We start from the raw sequence: 18,376 nt of genomic DNA, 5'->3' as shown, positions 1-18,376 counted from the left end.
TTCCTTCATACTCAAAAATCTGAAAGTGCTTATATGCAGACGACATGAAACTCTTCATGGAAATTAAAAATATCAACGACGCTGTAATATTTCAGAACGAAATCAATCTATTCCACATTTGGTGATGCAAAAGTCTACTTCAACTCAATGTAAAAAAATGCAACTCAATAACTTTCAGTAGGAAAAACGAAATTCATTCTGTAGACATATTTTTAGGAAATCAAATAGTAGAAAAAAGTAAAATTGTACGAGATTTAGGTGTAATCTTGGACTCCAAACTAATATTTGTGGAACATTATAACACAATAATAAAGCAAACAGTATGCTGGACTTTATCAAACGCTTCAGTCATAATTTCCAAGACCCATATACTATAAAATTTCTATATAGTACATATGTCAGACCCATTTTGCAGCCTAGTATGGAATCCATATAACATTATTCACGAAGAACGCATTGAATCGATACAGAAATAATTTCTTTTATATGCACTTCGTAAAATAAACTGGACAGCATTTCCTCTACCATCATATGAAGCACGCTGGATGATCATCAACATACAAACGCTTAAAGAACGCCGCGACTTTGCAATTCTTTATTTTATCAACGACATTATTTCTCAACGCATTCAATCAGCTCCATTATTATCGCAATTAAATTTTTATATACCTAGCCGTCAACTACGTTTCAGGAAATTATTTTTAGAAAAACATGCTTTTGTCTTTTCAAAGCAAGCTGGTGTGTTAAGGGGGACACTCTATGAAAAATCGATTTTTCATTTATTGTTTTAATCGATAAATACGTTGTCAGAGAACAAAATTTCAAAGTTTCAAAGTCGTACTGTGAGTATTTTTAGAGATACTGTTCTATGAATTTACTCGGGAAAACACAGTGAAAATGTATTCCCGATAGAGCGTTTGGAAGGGGGGGGGGAGGGGTAGTGTAGGGTCTAAACGAGGAAAAAATCATCATTTTTTTCCAGAATTATCGTTCAGCAAAATAAATTCAAATGTTTTGCATGATAAAAAGCACCATTCGAACAACATTTTGTAATTTTTTCGTGGAAAAATATTGAGAAATAAGTCGGTGAAGAGGTATTTTTGACGACGCTTCTAAAAAATCATGATTTGCGGTGTCCACTGTATCTCAGCGCAGACTAATCAGAAGTGAACTAATCAAAACTGCATAGTTGGAGTAGAAGTTTTTCTAGACCCCAACGTTTCTGTATGATTTTTTTAAATATTTTTTTTTAATTTTTGGTGGCTGTTCAAAGTGAAAATTACTATTTTTCACGAAAAAAATCCACCATTTTGTAGCTGTAAAACCTCCCCAAAGTAACAAACAACGAAAAGGAAAACGTTGGGGTCTGGTTTTTTCTATGTATAAAGTGTGTGCAAAATTTGAAAAAAATGGTTCAGTAGTTTTTGAATGACGATGGACACGGACTTTCAAAACCTGCTTTCGAGGAAAACGCGTTTAAAAGTTTTCGTCTATAAAATCAGTGGAAACAATTAATTACTCCAGGGAGCCCGTAGGGTCTAACATTTTCATTCTTCAGTTCCATCTAGAGCGACACACTTGACCCATCGGTCTTCCAACGTTTTGATGCCCTTTAAAAAAAAGAAGATTTGTCAAGGTCTCCAAAATTGGCTTCTGTTTCGGCAATGATCTCAGCATTCGACAAAAAAAATTCTTTCCCCGTAGTTTTGGAAATAAGTAATAATCTTTGGGGACCAGGTCTGGAGAATGCGGGGGATGTTGAACCAATCCGCACCGAAAATAAGTCAATGTTGGTTTAATGCATGACTGCACTGATGCGTCTTTTCCATAGCTTGATGAAAACTAGAACTCGTCTGACACGATCAGCTGTTCTTCAACTACTAGTGGATAGATTGTCATGAAATTTGGTATTGAGCCATCTAGAGGCTTGTTCCCACCAAAAATATTACATTCTTTTTGAGCAATTTGGCCTTTTTTGTTTCAACAGACTTCGCAGCCGATTCCTTGCATGGCTAGTACTACGATCCTACTGATGCTAAAAAGAATCCTTCCAGGATGGGACTCGAACATACGACAACTGGTGTGTAAGTAAGACTAGTGCCCTGTGAATTAAGCTGCCAACCCGGGACTCAAATAGCGCCCTCTTGTGAATGACACCCGCGTATCAAGCTCACACTCGTTTCTCGCCAAATATTTATGACCAATTTTACCATTTAGACTGATCAAAAAAAGCGAAAACTAATATAGGCTTTTGGATCGTTGCCGTTTTGCAGAACACTAATGGCATTTACATTTCCTTTCCACGTTGTTTTTTTTTCACACTGCTGTCGGTCGCCGTTCGGTTCGAGCCCAACGCGCTCCATAGATTTCTCCCGATATCTCACCTCGCTGGTCGATGCACCTCGTGGGCGAAGCTTCTGCCGTTGCAACCAAGCTGAGAGGAAAAATCGTGTCAAACGTTTTCGCAAGAAATTGTTCACAGTTAATTGAAAACAGTGAAAAAAATATGTGAGCACCGGTAACCATTGTTAAACAGCCAATTCATCTTAGCTCGCATGTATGGAAGCCTTTTTCCCGTCAGCCCAACGAGCACCGATCCCCGATGATACACTTTAGGACCGTTGAAGAAGTGCGAGTTAACAAGTGCATCATCCATCCACGACAGAATTAATGGATGCTGAAATAAGCTTTCTATGACTTTTAGACTGAGGAGGGGACCACTTGAAATGGGGAAAGTCTTTAGAAAGATATGAAAAAGCAGATTGCTAAACGATTAACTACGCCCAGTCGGTGAATGGAACTGAAGCTGTCTTTACCAGACTGAGTATTTGTAAGCAAATGGCGCATGATGTGATTCACTTACAACAAAAAGCAGTGCGAACCATTTTCCTATCGGCATCAGCTCTTAGCAACTTCACGGAGCTAATAGTGCTTATCAGACCCAAGTTGACGATTTCCCCAGCAGTGCAAAAGGCGCTCAATGTATGCGCGATATGCAAATGTTAGTCTTTCAATTGCTTTGGGGTGCTCATCTCGAAGCACAGCGATCCATTCGATTAATGGATCGGTGGGTGATCGTGTGAAATTTTCAACTCGAAAATGCAAATATTCGGAGAAATTAACTTGAGCAAATATCAACAACTGACACACACCGTATGATCAAAAGTGAGTTGCAGCACGCCGTTCGTGTCGGTTTTTCTAAAACTGTGGGACCATGGTTTTTTATTTGAAGTTTTGACATTCTTTGGCTGCACTCACTTCGCTGCCTCGTTTGCAGGTTACTCACGACACGAGTTCATCGAAATTTGCTGGGAAAGTTGGTATTTGTTGAAATAAGTAACAAATCAGTGCTCGGCACTAGCGAAGGCTGTTTGTATTTCGGGTTTCAGAAAATGAAACTGGAGATCGATTACGAATAAATTAGAAATCGTTAGTTGGCTTCAAATGCCGTTCGAAAGCTGAGTCGATAATCTTGGAAGAGGTAATTTTTCCATCTAATGCTGATATGACCAGTTTACGTAATTTATTAAAGCTACGGAAAAAATGTCACGTCAGTAAGAGTACTTTTTCTAAATACCATATACACTGGTGCGTAAATTAAATTTCTCGTGAATTACATAAAACATCGTGATATTTCTAACTTTTCGCGTAAAAAAAGGTTTTTTAAACGTGAACAATCCTACCACGACCAATGCTTTAGCACCTGAGGACCCTCTAAGTATGTTCTGAGACTATGAAAATGCTGAAGAGATGTTCCAAGATCCAAGAACTACCACGGGTAATACTTTTTTAGTTTGTGGCTCATACTCTTGGAGCTACACATTGCTTACTTGTGTATTTAAAGCTGTTCCAGGTAGGTTCCCAGTCGTTCAAGAACTTCGGTGAAAACAGGTTTTAAGATCTACTCGAGCATTCAGCAGTCTATGTATAGTTTTTCAATGCTGCTCATAGTCGTAGTGCTACAACTCCAGGTAGTTTTTGGATGGCCTAGAGCAATCAGAACTGTCATATTGATCGCCTGTGGCATCACGAGTAATAAAACTCATCAAAATAATAAAACCGTCCAACCCGGTACAGTTTGCTCATATACGAGACCCTCTGTCCTCAGACCTTAAGACTTTTTCCGTGGAGGTTTTGGATCAGCAAATTCTTCTACAATCTTATCACAGTATATCAATTTTCTGTAAATAGTACTACGAGTGCATACCGCACTCAATAGTCATGTGATCAGGGATTGTATACAAAATTTGTTTTTCAGTTAATTCTTGGATGCCCACGATCTTATTTAGATTCTTTGAAATTAAAAAATTCATTAATGTACATTTCACAATTTTCAATTCCCTGAAGCATGTTAGATGTTGTTTTGTATATGTATATAAATTGAGATTTTCCAAGACCTCCTGCACGTCCAAGTGCATTAGATTTATCTCTTTGCTCAACACCAATTCGACTAGATTGCACCTGGAAAGTATTTCCTAATTTACACGGTAGCGATCATTTACCAATCATCATCTCAATTAGCAGTAGCGATTGCATTGCTACCTCAGTTAGTATTCCTTATGATTTGACAAAAATATCGACTGGATTAAATACCAAAGTAGTATCTCTAGTATTTTGAATTCAATGAAAGAGCTCCCTCCACTTGAAGAATATGACTTCCTCGTTTGTTCGATTCTGGAGGCAGCAGAACAATCCCAAACTAAACGTTTTCCTGGGCCAACGACTAACAGAAGGCCTCCAAACCCCTGGTGGGACAAAGAGTGCTCAGAGGCTAAACTCGCAAAACAAAATGCTTGCTATACGTTTCTAAAACGGGGAGGAGGAACTCCTCAGAATTTTCAAAAACTTATGGTGTTAGATACCAAGTACAAGAGCATACTTCGAGCCAAAAAATGTAGCTATTGGAGACATTTTGTCGAAGGTTTGTCAAGAGAAACATCAATGAGCACTCTTTGGAGCACGGCCAGACGAATGAGGAATCGTAACGTGAGCAATGAGAGTGAAGAATACTTGAACCGATGAATATTTGACTTTGTTAGGAAAGTTGCCAGATTCTGTTCCTACGCAGAGCATTACTCGGGAATCTCCTCCAAATACTGGTTTTATTGATAGCCCCTTTTCAATTATGGAATTTTCTATAGCACTTTTGTCTTGTAACAATCACGCTCCTGGGTTGGACAGAATTAAATTCAACTTGGTGAAGAATCTGTCCGACCTCGCAAAAAGACATTTGTTGGAATTGTTCAACAAGTTTCTTGAGCAAAATATTGTTCCACCTGACTGGAGACAAGTGAAAGTTATCGCCATTCAAAAACCGGGGAAACCAGCTTCCAATCACAACTCATATAGACCCATTGCGATGTTGTCCTGCATCAGAAAATTGTTCGAAAAAATTATTCTACGACGTCTCGACACTTGGGTCGAGACGAACGGTTTGTTGTCAGATACTCAGTTTGGCTTCCGTAGAAATAAAGGGACGAATGATTGCCTTGGATTACTTTCGTATGACATCCAAATTGCCTTCGCTCAAAAGCAACAAATGGCATCTGTATTTTTAGACATTAGAGAAGCATTTGCTTTAGTTTCCATTTATGTTCTTTCAGACATGCTCCACCAACATGGACTTCCATAAAATAAAATAATAATTTGCACAACTTTTTGTCAGAGAAAAGCATGTATTTTTCCCATGACGATTTGGCAACATTCAGAATTAGCGACATGGGTCTCCCGCAAGGCTCATGCCTCAGTCCGCTTCTCCATAATTTTTACGTGAATGACATTGACAGCTGTCTAGTATCTCCATGCACACTAAGTCAATTGGCAGATGATGACGTGGTTTCAGTTACTGGACTGTTCATCTGGGTATCGAATTTTCTGCGGAGAAAGCAGAGCTGGTCGTCTTTTCAAGAAAGCATGATCCCGCGCAGCTTCAGCTTCATATGATGGGAAGAATGATCCAACAGGTTTTGACTTTCAAATATCATGGGGTGTGATTTGATTCCGAATGCACGTGGGGAGGACACATTAGGTTTCTGATAACAAAATGCCAACAAAGAGTAAATTTTCTTCGAACAATAACAGGGTCTTAGTGGAGTGCTCATCCGTAAGATCTAATAAAATTGTATCAGACAACGATACTTTCAGTGATGGAATATGGATGCGTTTGTTTTCGTTCCGCTGCAAACTCTCATATTATCAAACTTGAGCGAATTCAATACCGTTGTTTGCGAATTGCCTTAGGCTGCATGCATTCGACACATACAATGAGTCTTGAAGTTCTGGCGGGAGTTCTTCCATTAAAAGATCGTTTTTGGGAGCTTTCATCACGCCTGCTAATAAGATGTGAGGTGCTGAATCCCATGGTAATTAATAATTTCGAACGACTAGTCGAGCTTCGATCTCAAACAAAATTCATGACAGTCTATTTTAATCACATGTCACAGGAAATCAACCCATCAAGATATATTCCTATCCGTGTCAGCATCCTAAGTGCCTCTGACTTAACTTTGTTTTTCGATACATCCATGCAGCGCGAAGTGCGTGGAATCCCGGATCATCTACGCTCGGTGGAAATCCCAAAAATATTTTCAAGTAAGTTCAGGCATATTGACTCTGAGAAAATGTTTTACACGGACGGATCGCAAATTGAAGAAGCGACAGGGTTTGGTATGTTCAGCAATAATGTTTCGGCCTCATTTAGGCTTCAAGAACCTGCATCTGTTTGTATAGCAGAGTTAGCAGCAGTTCATTATAGTTTGAGTGTAATCGTCACACTATCTCCAAACCATTATTCCCTCTTTACAGATAGTCTGAGTGCAATTGAAGCCATTCCCTCAACAAAGTCTGAGTCTGAGTGCAATCAAAGCCATTCCCTTGAACAATAATTATCTAATCACTATAGTCTGGGTCCCGGCTCATTGCTCCATTCCAGGCAATGAAAAAGCCGATAGTTTAGCCAAACGTGGTGCTATTGAGGGAGAAATTTATGAGCGACCGATTGCTTTCAACGAATTCTATAGCGCGACTCGCCAAAGAACACTTGCCAGCTGGCAATCTTCTTGGGATAAAGATGATCTGGGTCGGTGGATGCACTCAATTATTCCTAAAATATCGGCAAAAGTATGGTTCAGGGGACTGGATGTGAGTAGGGATTTCATTCGTATAATGTCCAGACTCATGTCCAATCACTACACGTTAGACGCACATCTCCTTCGAATTGGGCTCTCCGAGACTAATCATTGTGCTTGTGGCGAAGGTTATCGGGATATTGATCATGTCGTTTGGACACGCGTGGAGTATCGTGATGTCAGATCTCAACTAATAAATTCTTCGTGTATTCAAGGTAGACTATCCAATGTCCCAGTTCGAGACATTCTTGCTTGTCGTAACCTTCCATACATGAAACTTCTTTATCATTTCATAAAGATAATTGGAGTTTATTTGATGCGGGTGCGACCAGTTAATGTTGTTTTAAATAAAGAGATGGCTTTTTGGTCAATTGGTTTCTCGTCAAAACATTTATTTTTCGTTAAAGGCCAACGTTTCGAAGGTTATACCTTCATCTTCAGGGCAAAACGACTGCAAATATTTTTCGTCAAGTATGGTGTAACATTTATAATAGTTGGTTGAAAAACGGCTACTCTACAACAAGCACTTCCCACGCACATCGACTTCGATTGAGCATGTGCATGTCGTAACCTTCGAAACGTTGGCCTTTAACGAAAAATAAATGTTTTGACGAAAAACCAATTGACCAAAAAGCCATCTCTTTATTTAAGATAATTGGAGTTTCAATTTAATAAAGGACCCTTTTAAGACGTAGTTCTGATTCCAGCTGCGACCATGAGTTCAACCAATAGCTAAATTAGAATAGAAATTATGTAATGATACAAACAAACTCGAAATACTTTATGAAATATTTATAGAAGTTAATCGTTTGGTTCAAATAATATTTCCGAGTAGATTTCATAATTAATGGCGAATTACCGAAGATGATATTTAAGTAATAAGAGGAATATGTTTTAATAAATTTAAATCGTTGTGACTAATTAAGAATTATATTAGGATAAGAACTTTATGTAAAAGTGATGCTACGGCGAAGAAAAACGTATGTAAACTGCCTTAAGAAATGAACGTATTTATGGAAAAAAAATAAATTGAGATTTCCTACATTATGCAAATACCTTTTTTTTACGCGATCATCAAGTAAATTAAATAAAGAATTTCAAATAAAACACGTAAAAAAAGTCGAGTAAATTAAATTCTCGTAAATTGATTAGCTTTGTAGGAAAGCCATGTTCTAACATGATCTGCCACAATTCGTTACGTTTCACTGAGTCGTACGCTCCTTTAAAATCTACAAACAGGTGATGAATCCCCCTTTGAAATCTACAAACAGATGAGTACATCCCGAAATTTATCTGGTCCGTCGTTGAACGTCCTTCTCGAAAACAGCATTGGTATTCGCCGATAAAGTATTCTGCCAATGGACGCAGTCTGCTGAACAGAACTCTAGTCTAGATATGTCCGATACCGAGTCGATACTTTAAGGTATCTTTCTATCAAGAATCGGGTATTTTTGGTATCGATATCACATCAGAGCGACACTGTTAGTATCGATACTTTTGGTCTCGATACTTACAGTACCGCAACAGATTAAATTCAATTCCCATTAAGAGAGAATATTTTTTGTTTGTTTCAATTATAGAGGTATAAATCAGAAAAATTTCATAAGCCTGTGTACAGGGTTGGGAATCGAACTCAGGTGGACTGCGTGAAAAGTATCGACTATACCTGTGTGAAAGGTATAGTCGATACCACATATACCACTAATGCACTGAACCAGAGTTCAATGAGAGCAAAGTATCAACAAATTACGCACATTAAGGCCGTACTCTCAGACGATTCAATAATATCATTTTTCACACTCGTAGCACTTTCTCTCAGTGCGCCTGTGGGACGACGCGAGATTGTCGAGAACGAATATCAACGACGGGTAGTCCACATCATACCAATACACGCGCGAGCCTGGTGCTGCCGTTCCGTCCGTCCCGGTCCCATCGTAATAGCTTCAGAAATTGTTTCTATTTCTTTGCGTTCCGCCTTCGACTCATCAGTGCTTAAAGCAGTTCAAATTGAGCTGCCATCTCGCACCTAGCAGTTGAATATAAACCGCTAGCTTAGCACTGATTATCCGAAGGCGAAACGCGAAGAAATAGAAAAAATGTGCTTGAACAGAATAATTTTTATAGAAATCTCACTATATTTGCACTAGAATCGAGCAGCGCCGGTGAAAGAGGTGGATACGGTGGGTAATACTACCCACCTGAAAATTCCAAAGGTAGGTAATTAACCACCTGAAATTTCTAACGAAAAACAATGGTAATACAAGTATTATTCATGAATATCGAAGGTTTAAGAATAAGTATTATTTATAACAATAAGAATATTTTTAATGTAACTCGGAATAAGAAAGGTAAGATGTGACAAGGATCATTTGAGTGAGCAGAAATCTTTTAGTAACTTAACTTTTACTTTTTTCCAAACAGAGGAGACGAGCTTAAGCATCTGATCAATGAATCTCTCGTGTATTGGAAAGTACCGGTCAAAAATAAATTTACTCAAAAACTTTTAACGTAGGGCTACGTCCTCCTTTGCTACAGGGTCCGGCACTCGAAGTGTAACCAATTAAAAAGGCCATAAATTCAGTTTGGAAAATTACTTTTACTTAATTCAAAGTACAAAATGTGTAAAAATAATACAAAATTCAGAATCATTTCATTTTTGCTCAATATGACCATCTTTTGCCTTGACTTGATGACTTGAGAGAGCGAAGGAGTAGCTTCGTTTGGCCGAAAGCGGTCAATTTCCGAACATTGTATTTTCTGACGAGAAAATTTTTCCAATTGAGCAATTCGTAAACTCTAAAAACGATAGGGTTTACTTGACCGACCGTTCATACGAGAATTTGAGTCATCGATTGGCCACCAGGAGGCAGCACCCGCAACAGATAATGGTTTGGGCCACTGTAACCGCAGATGGGCGCTCTCCAATCGTTTTCATCGAGCCTGCCGTCAAGGTAAATGCGACATATTATCGGAAAAGTATTCTGTAGGTTGCTTTGAAGCCGTGGGCAGACAAACATTTCGGTGGCAGACCATGGACGTTTCAGCAGGACTCGGCACCGTCTCACAAAGCTCGAGTGAACCAAGAATGGCTGAAAAACAACGTTCCGAACTTCATCACGTCCACACAATGGCTCTCGAATTCATCAGATGCGAATCCAATGGATTATTCTCTTTGGGCCATTTTGGAAAGCAAAGTCCGAACTAAAAGATACACCAGTCTCGAGGCGCTGAAAAAAGTTATTGTCCGCGAGTGGGCCAAAATACCTGCAAGTCACATTCGGCCAAATGAAGCAACTCCTTCGCTCTCTAAAGTCATCAAGTCAAGGCGAAAGGTGGTCATATCGAGCAAAAGTGAATTGATTCTGAATTTTGTATTAATTTTACACATTTTGCACTTTGAATTAAGTAAAAGTAATTTTCCAAACTGAATTTATGGCCTTTTTAATTGGTTACACTTCGAGTGACGGACCCTGTATACCGAGGTGCAAGTTCAAAATACAGGAAATAAAACTGTGCAAACAGTGGTTTGAACATTTACATCTCAACTATTTTTCAACTGATTTTCGATATCATTTCACATACTGCTTGGATATATTTTTACGCAACGATTCGAGTAGATAAATTTATATATTTTAGATTTATTTATTTATTTATTTATTTGGAGCAGGAAAAAGCCCACTGGAGCTGAAATAATAATCTCTCACTCCAGCAGGCATAAAACCTCCTCATCGTTTATATCAACAGATTACAACAATCCAACAGATACATGTATGTACTTAATACTATCAATTAAAACTAATCCTAGCTAACTAACTCCGACACTAAACCCATCGGGTAAACGTTGGTGATTTTGCATTAAAACTAAAGAAAAAAAGAAATATGCTTTAAAATGGGAGGTAGAAGGAGGGAGTGGTGAATGAGAGTTGGCGAACGAAACGGGGTTAGGTTCGGCATGTAGATCTAATTAGTAGTCGAAAAGATGGTGGAAGACGGATAAAAAAAGAGGGTGATTTGGTGATTCAAACTATGTAACGAACCATGTCTAATTTTTCTTGTTTCCCAAAATATTTTATCAGGATTTCCTGGTTTTCATATGATATCTGCTCTTCAATGAGTGCGTTCCTCTTCCGTAACATCACCATCATTGCCCACGGAAGACCGCTCCAGTCGATGACCAGCATGCGGGACACCCGCCGGGCCTTCGTAGGACAAGTAGTCGCTGGGGCTAGGTTATTGAGAATATAGTGAGTGAGGAAACAGAACGAAGACCAATCCGTTCAATTTGGCCATTATTTTCATTGACTTGAGGCACGGAGCATTGTCTTGGTTAAAAATGGTTTTTTCGATGTCGCATTACAAACGCATCAATAATTCAATGTAATAATCACTTTAGATGGTGCTTTCTTTTTCAATATAGTCAATGTTTATTATACCTCGAGTGTCTGAAAACTGACGCCATGATTGTTCCAGCTACCTGTTACATTTTCGGACGACTTTCTCCGTATGAATGCTAATGTAACTCCGGATAAAAATGGTGGATCCAAGTTTCGTTCACTGTTTCATACAAACGAAAGAAATCCTTTTTATTGCGACTTAACAGTGCCAAACAGCTCTCTGGATCGTTAATGCGTTGTTGCTTTTGTTCGATTGAAAAAAACAATCTTTTATATGCCCAGATTTTCGCGTAAAATCATAAATGCGCTTCCAGTTAATGTCCTAACCATTTCAGCATATTTTATTTTACGAACTTCAATTTTGCGTTCATTCATCGCGATTATTAAAACTTGCTTGAATTTTCTGACGATTGCATCATTTGGTCCCGTTTGAAATCAGAATACAAACAAATCTTTATTTTCAATGGATCCGAGTGCGAGTAACACCACTCAAGCCGTTGCTTTATCAGCGTACAGAACTCGTTATTTCCGTTTTTTCATAAGTGAACAAGTAACGCCACGGTGAGATCAAGGTGACAATTTGACATCTGAAGGTTGGTTCTTTCGAAATATGAGGTAAGTTTGACATTTGGGTCAGTCTTGGGACTTGTTGAGCACTGTGTTACGCACATCAGCGACTGGACTGTTTATGGATTTGTTTTATGCGCCGTTCGCTTCGCACGAGACATATTTTGATCGAAAATCGGCAGGATGACATGCGTGAATTCAGCACCTTCCATTATCAGCCCCAACGAACTTAACGGTCAGAGTAACTGAAATTCTCAAAGAATTAATTTCGAAAATTCGCACACACAAATAAGTTTATATGGAACAAGACAAGGCCACTGCCCTAATACTCAAAACAAATATTGGCAGTGATTTTTAATCTAGTTGGGGAGTCCTATGTCAACAGTTCGAATAACCCCACAGTAGTTTCATGGCGTATTTAATCATTAAATGTGCAATTTCGTTTTAAAACAAAATACCGAAAACGCTTCAAACTTCGAATTTACACGTTTCATGCAAACTAATAACGGAACAAAATATTGTTAAAACATCGAAAAACTACCCACTTGGGCTTAACATGTATCACCGGCCCTGGAATCGAGTATCCAACCCACCCATCAAACCGGCTTGGCCACTCTCCGACTAGATAACAGCAATAAACATTCTGACTCGTATCGTAGGCAGATTGTCCACCGAAATGTCACTGTTTGTTGAGCTAACCTGTGCGCGCGTGTGTGTGTGGCTGGTGGTTATATCGAACACCGCGCTATCATCCGACCGGGAGGCGGTGCGATTCGATGAACGCCATATATGGGCCACTGGTACACATTATAGCGGTAATCTCACCATCGTCATCATTGCGCCGCCATCATCGAACCGGGAGTTTGGATCATCTGCTTCGAGGTTGTTTGTTACCATCATCATTGGATCAATATACACATCTATTCGCTCGACCGAACGATCTGACGGCATCAGTCGCGCCCATTCACATCGGTAGGGTATCGAAGCAGACGTTCGGTTGGTAGCAAAACACCCGAAAAAAAAACACACGGTGTAATCTAAACTTACCTTAGATCATCTGGAGAGGATGGGAAAAGTTTTTACCATCGGAAGCTGGCGGAAACCGGCACACGCATGTTTGGAATCGCAGTTTTATGGGCAATTTGAATGAGCATAGCATTTCGTTTCAATGCTACTTTTGATTGTTCCATATTAACCCAGTTCCTAATCTGGGGCACGCAATGAAATGGAAAAATGCTCGCTTTAATATTTTTAAGACGAGAATCGTGATACCATTTTCTGAAGATTGCGTTCAACTAATCATCGCATACAACAACTGCATAAAGCTTCTTGCTTTCAAAATGTTATGATTTAATTCAACGAGTATCATTAACATAATCAAAACAAATCAACAATTATTTGCTCAGCACGATCTCAACATATCTCCCTTTCTATCTCGAAAGTAGATTATTTACACAAACGGAACTTTATCATACACACCTAAGTAGCTTGACTCAATTTCTTTGAACATTCCAAAGCATGATTAATTTATCGATGATGTGCCTTTCAATTAACTGTCATCACAAAAAATACAAATATTTCCTTCAACTAGTCTAGTCCACATAATTTTCCCCTTAATAACTAGATATTAGATGTGTTTCAAAATTGCCATGTATCTAGAAGTCAGAACTGTAATCTTGAGTCCGTCAGTGCAAAACTGTATTGTAGCTTGTAAATCCTTGCTGATCAGCGTGTTGAAGTTCGAACGTAGGGAAGTCCTTTCAATAGGAATTGATAGGCTGCATTTTTCTTTCTCCTTTAGATTCCTTTATTCATTAACTGGTAGACCTGCGTATTGGTAGTCACCTAGAAAATATTGCTACTCAAGCAGAGATTGTGCTAGACGTTTGGCACGCGGTTTATGGTAAACTGCCAAGTAGTATAACAGTTCATCATAATTTGATAAGCACTGACAAGTCGAAGACGAATCGAAAATATATTCGATAGTTTGCGTGAATACGTCTTACTTGGCTTTTCACAATTTACAGGGTCCGGCACTCGAAGTGTAACCAATTAAAAAGGTCATAAATTCAGTTTGGAAAATTACTTTTACTTAATTCAAAGTACAAAATGTGAAAAAATAATACAAAATTCAGAATCAATTCACTTTTGCTCGATATGACCATCTTTTGCCTTGACTATGGCCTTGAGACGGTCAAAAAACGAATCGCAAGCTGCCCGAATGTGACTTGCAGGTATTTTGGCCCACTCGCGGACAATAACTTTTTTCAGCGCCTCGAGACTGGTGTATCTTTTAGTTCGGACTTTGCTCTCCAAAATGGCCCAAAGAGAATAATCCATTGGATTCGCATCTGGTGAATTCGAGAGCCATTGTGTGGACGTGATGAAGTTCGGAACGTTGTTTTTCAGCCATTCTTGGTTCACTCGAGCTTTGTGAGACGGTGCCGAGTCCTGCTGAAACGTCCATGGTCTGCCACCGAAATGTTTGTCTGCCCACGGCTTCAAAGCAACCTCCAGAATACTTTCCCGATAATATGTCGCATTCACCTTGACGCCAGGCTCGATGAAAACGATTGGAGAGCGCCCATCTGCGGTTACAGCGGCCCAAACCATTATCTGTTGCGGGTGCTGCCTCCTGGTGGCCAATCGATGACTCAAATTCTCGTATGAACGGTCGGTCAAGTAAACCCTATCGTTTTTAGAGTTTACGAATTGCTCAATTGGGAAAATTTTCTCGTCAGAAAATACAATGTTCGGAAATTGACCGCTTTCGGCCAAACGAAGCAACTCCTTCGCTCTCTCAAGTCTAACTTGTTGCTGCTTCGGTGTGAGATCATGCGCCTTTTGGATCTTGTAAGGCTTGACCTTCAGATCATTTTTCAGTATACGGCGGATGCTACGATCGGATATTTTCAGTTCTTTTGCCATTTGATTGGCACTTTGTCGAGGATTTCGTTCAAGTCGCTTCTTCACTTTTTGAACCATCTCACGTGACGTTGCAGTCTTTTGATGACCACCTCCATGACGTTTTGCGATGCTACCAGTATTATTGTAACGAGTTATGGTGCGATAAACAAAAACTTTATTCACTTTAAGGTGTTTGAGCTCACGAACAATCGCTGGTTGTGATTTTCCATCTAAATATAAAGCAATCACAATATTACGTTTTAAATCCATCACTGATTTTTTTTTTCGCGTTCACTTTTGGCAAATGCTTTCTTGCGCTTGTAAACAATACAACTCCGAACTGTCATTTAGCAAATTTCTAGAGAGCTGATGCCGGTGCGTCAGCTGCGCGAGCGGTCTGGTTACACTTGTTGTATTTGATGCAGAAACATAATTTTTACCTCATAACATGGAAAATATGATCAACAATTCATAATAAAACCTTCAGTAGTGTGAGATAACCAAAAACATCTCAACATTCAAGTATTCTAAAATGTTTGGTATAAGCGAACATCAAAGAGGAAAACTTTTGACACCTGTGTTTTTTTTTCTGTCATAATTTTTAACGTCCATAACTCATGGTCGTATCCGTACTGCATTTTATAGTATTGTACTGCACTTTCGACCCAAATACTGCGTACAGTTTTTTACCCACAAATGTACTGTAGTTTAATTTGTACTGTATTTTTACATTAAAATGTACCGTATTTTCCGCACTAAAAATTGATACGAAATTTTAAATTTATAACGGTATTTGTGGTAGTACAAAACGTCAGAATGGATAGTGACAGTTATATGCAAATAACAATTTCTTCATTAATCATTCTTGTTCAGAGTGCGTCACAACAATGTAGCGAAATTTTTATGATTAAAAATTAAGAAAAATTTCTCAACCTAGATGAACGCTTCTTAAGAAATGTTAGATGAAAAATTCGTGCATTTTATAGCTTTTATCGAGTTTAAAAATGCCCTAAAAAGGAAAAAAATATGAGATTATGAAAATAAATCATTTGATAATTATTTGCTTTTAACGATTTGTTTAGTCTTGTTAAGGCGTAGATCGGTATTGAGCTAGTATTACATTTGACCAGTATCTAACGAGGAAAACAGATTTAAAAAATGATATGCGAATACAACTGTGTGATGAAAACCACAAAAAAGCTACCACAGAGATGGGACTCGAACCCGTAACTAGCTCCTATCCTTGAAAATCGTTTTGCCTATTAAGCTACCCTGAAACACACGAAAAAACAGACTAATTGAGGGCTGTAACAACTGGCGAGGGGGGTTCCTATAGAGAAACGACGTTGCGCCTGAGCACAGCTGAACATGCTTGGTTCTTTTGCTCAATTAGACTATTTCTTCGTGTGTTTGACATGCAAGATAGTTTAATTGGCAAAACGATTTACCCGGAGAGGCGCTAACTACGGGTTCAAGTACCGTCTCTGCGGCGGCTTTTTCGCGGTTTTCATTACATAGTTGTATTCCCATGTCATTTTTTCAATCTGTTTTCCTCGCTGATCAAATTTTTGCTTTTGGTTTTTATTCACTATTTTAGTAAATTGCGCACTGTAAAATGTACTGTTTTTTCAAAGTCGATGTACTGTATTTTCTTGATTTTTACGACAAATGTACTGTTTTTCGTCCAAAAAATTTTACGAGCGTTATCTATAACTCACTTTTTTGAGATGCAATTGCACAAAAGCTATATTGAAATACAAACTCGATTCGCTTATGAGAATGTAACAATTAAATTCACCACGCACATCAACAACTACATACAGGATGTAATGAATAAAAATTACCACCATTTTAACGATTTTTTAGCTATTGCTCAAAATATAAATTCAAATGTTTTGCATAATACAAAGTTTCAAACGAACAACATTTCGTATTTTTTGCGTGGAAAAATTTTGAGAAATAAGTGTATGAACAAATATTTCCGAGGATACGTTTTAGAAATGATTTGCGGTGCCACAGTATCTCAGCGCAAAATTATCAGAAGTCAAAAGATACATGTAATATAGTTTTAGTAAATGGTTTTTCAAGCAGCAACGTTTTTTTTATTCTTTTTTTTTATTTTTGGTTGTTTTTTAAAGTTAAATCTTTGATAAGAAAATAGTCGGAAATAAATCAAGATCGATATGAGACAACGGATAAAATTTCACTCCGGAATATTTTTTGTTTGTTTCAATTATAGAGGCATTAACCAGAAAAATTTCATAAGCCTGTGTGCGGGGTTGGGAATCGAACCCACATGGGCTACGTGAATAGTATCGACTATACCTGTGTGAAAGGTATAGATTATCACCCTCATTCTTGTTTACGGCCGTATGCGATACGTTCGAAAGTATATCAAATTCGTATTCCCGTTTACGTTCGAATCAATCACTATTTTAAACATCTCATATGCATAAAAACAACGCCCATCCAACTTTAAACTATCAGTTCTGGTACAGATTTTAGTTGTAATTGAAAATCTTTGCTATCATTTGTTATTTGACTTGTTTTTTTCGCTGACTTTATATCATCATGCTTGCTTACGTCCGTATCGACCATACGACGAACACATGCTTTCGAACGAATGCGAACAAGCCATTCTTGTTTTCACTCGAACGTGTACGTACGCGACTCTTGTGCAAAAGAAGGATCGGCATCGCAGGTAGTTGTTTTTAGGAAGATTCCAAGCATCAAGGAAGTGACGAATGCTACATAATAAATAAATATCGCACTCAGGACCAATTTTATTCAACTCGGTAAACGAAATTTTCAAACTAAACTTCGTGCAAAGTAAAAAAAGCAGTCCGATCAGTATTATCTGCGAAAAATATGTTGCATTTTTCTTGCAATTTTGTCATGTTTTCGATAGTCTTCATATTTATTACATTGGTAAAATCATGCATTTAATATAAAATGAAGCATATTTGCCCATGGCGTATTTTCCAGTACCTAATGGATGTAAAATTTTATGCGTAAAAAATCGGAACCGCGCATATATTCGAATGCTCGCCAGAAAAAAACAGCATTTAACTATACTGCTATGCTTTCTAAATGTTTTCTGCAATACACAAATTTATGATTTGATTGCAAATCACCTTTAGACTCGAAAATAAATTTGTTAGAAATCGGTTAAACTTTTTTCAATGTGTTCGAACGATTGATTCGCAACATAAAACTGACGAATCGAAACCACGTCATTTCGTCTATTCGTCCGTAAACGAGAATGGGACTTTCCGTTCGTACGAATGATGTTCGAATACACGAATCGTTTGAAGTTAAACTGCCATACATTTTAGCGTTTCACATATGGTTAATCACAAGAATTGGACTGATTTCATCAAG

The sequence above is a fragment of the Malaya genurostris genome, chromosome 2 (genome assembly GCF_030247185.1).
Source record: "Malaya genurostris strain Urasoe2022 chromosome 2, Malgen_1.1, whole genome shotgun sequence".
Lineage (NCBI taxonomy): Eukaryota > Metazoa > Arthropoda > Insecta > Diptera > Culicidae > Malaya > Malaya genurostris.
The sequence above is the reverse complement of the archived record's forward strand: the minus strand, read 5'-3'. Positions refer to the sequence as shown.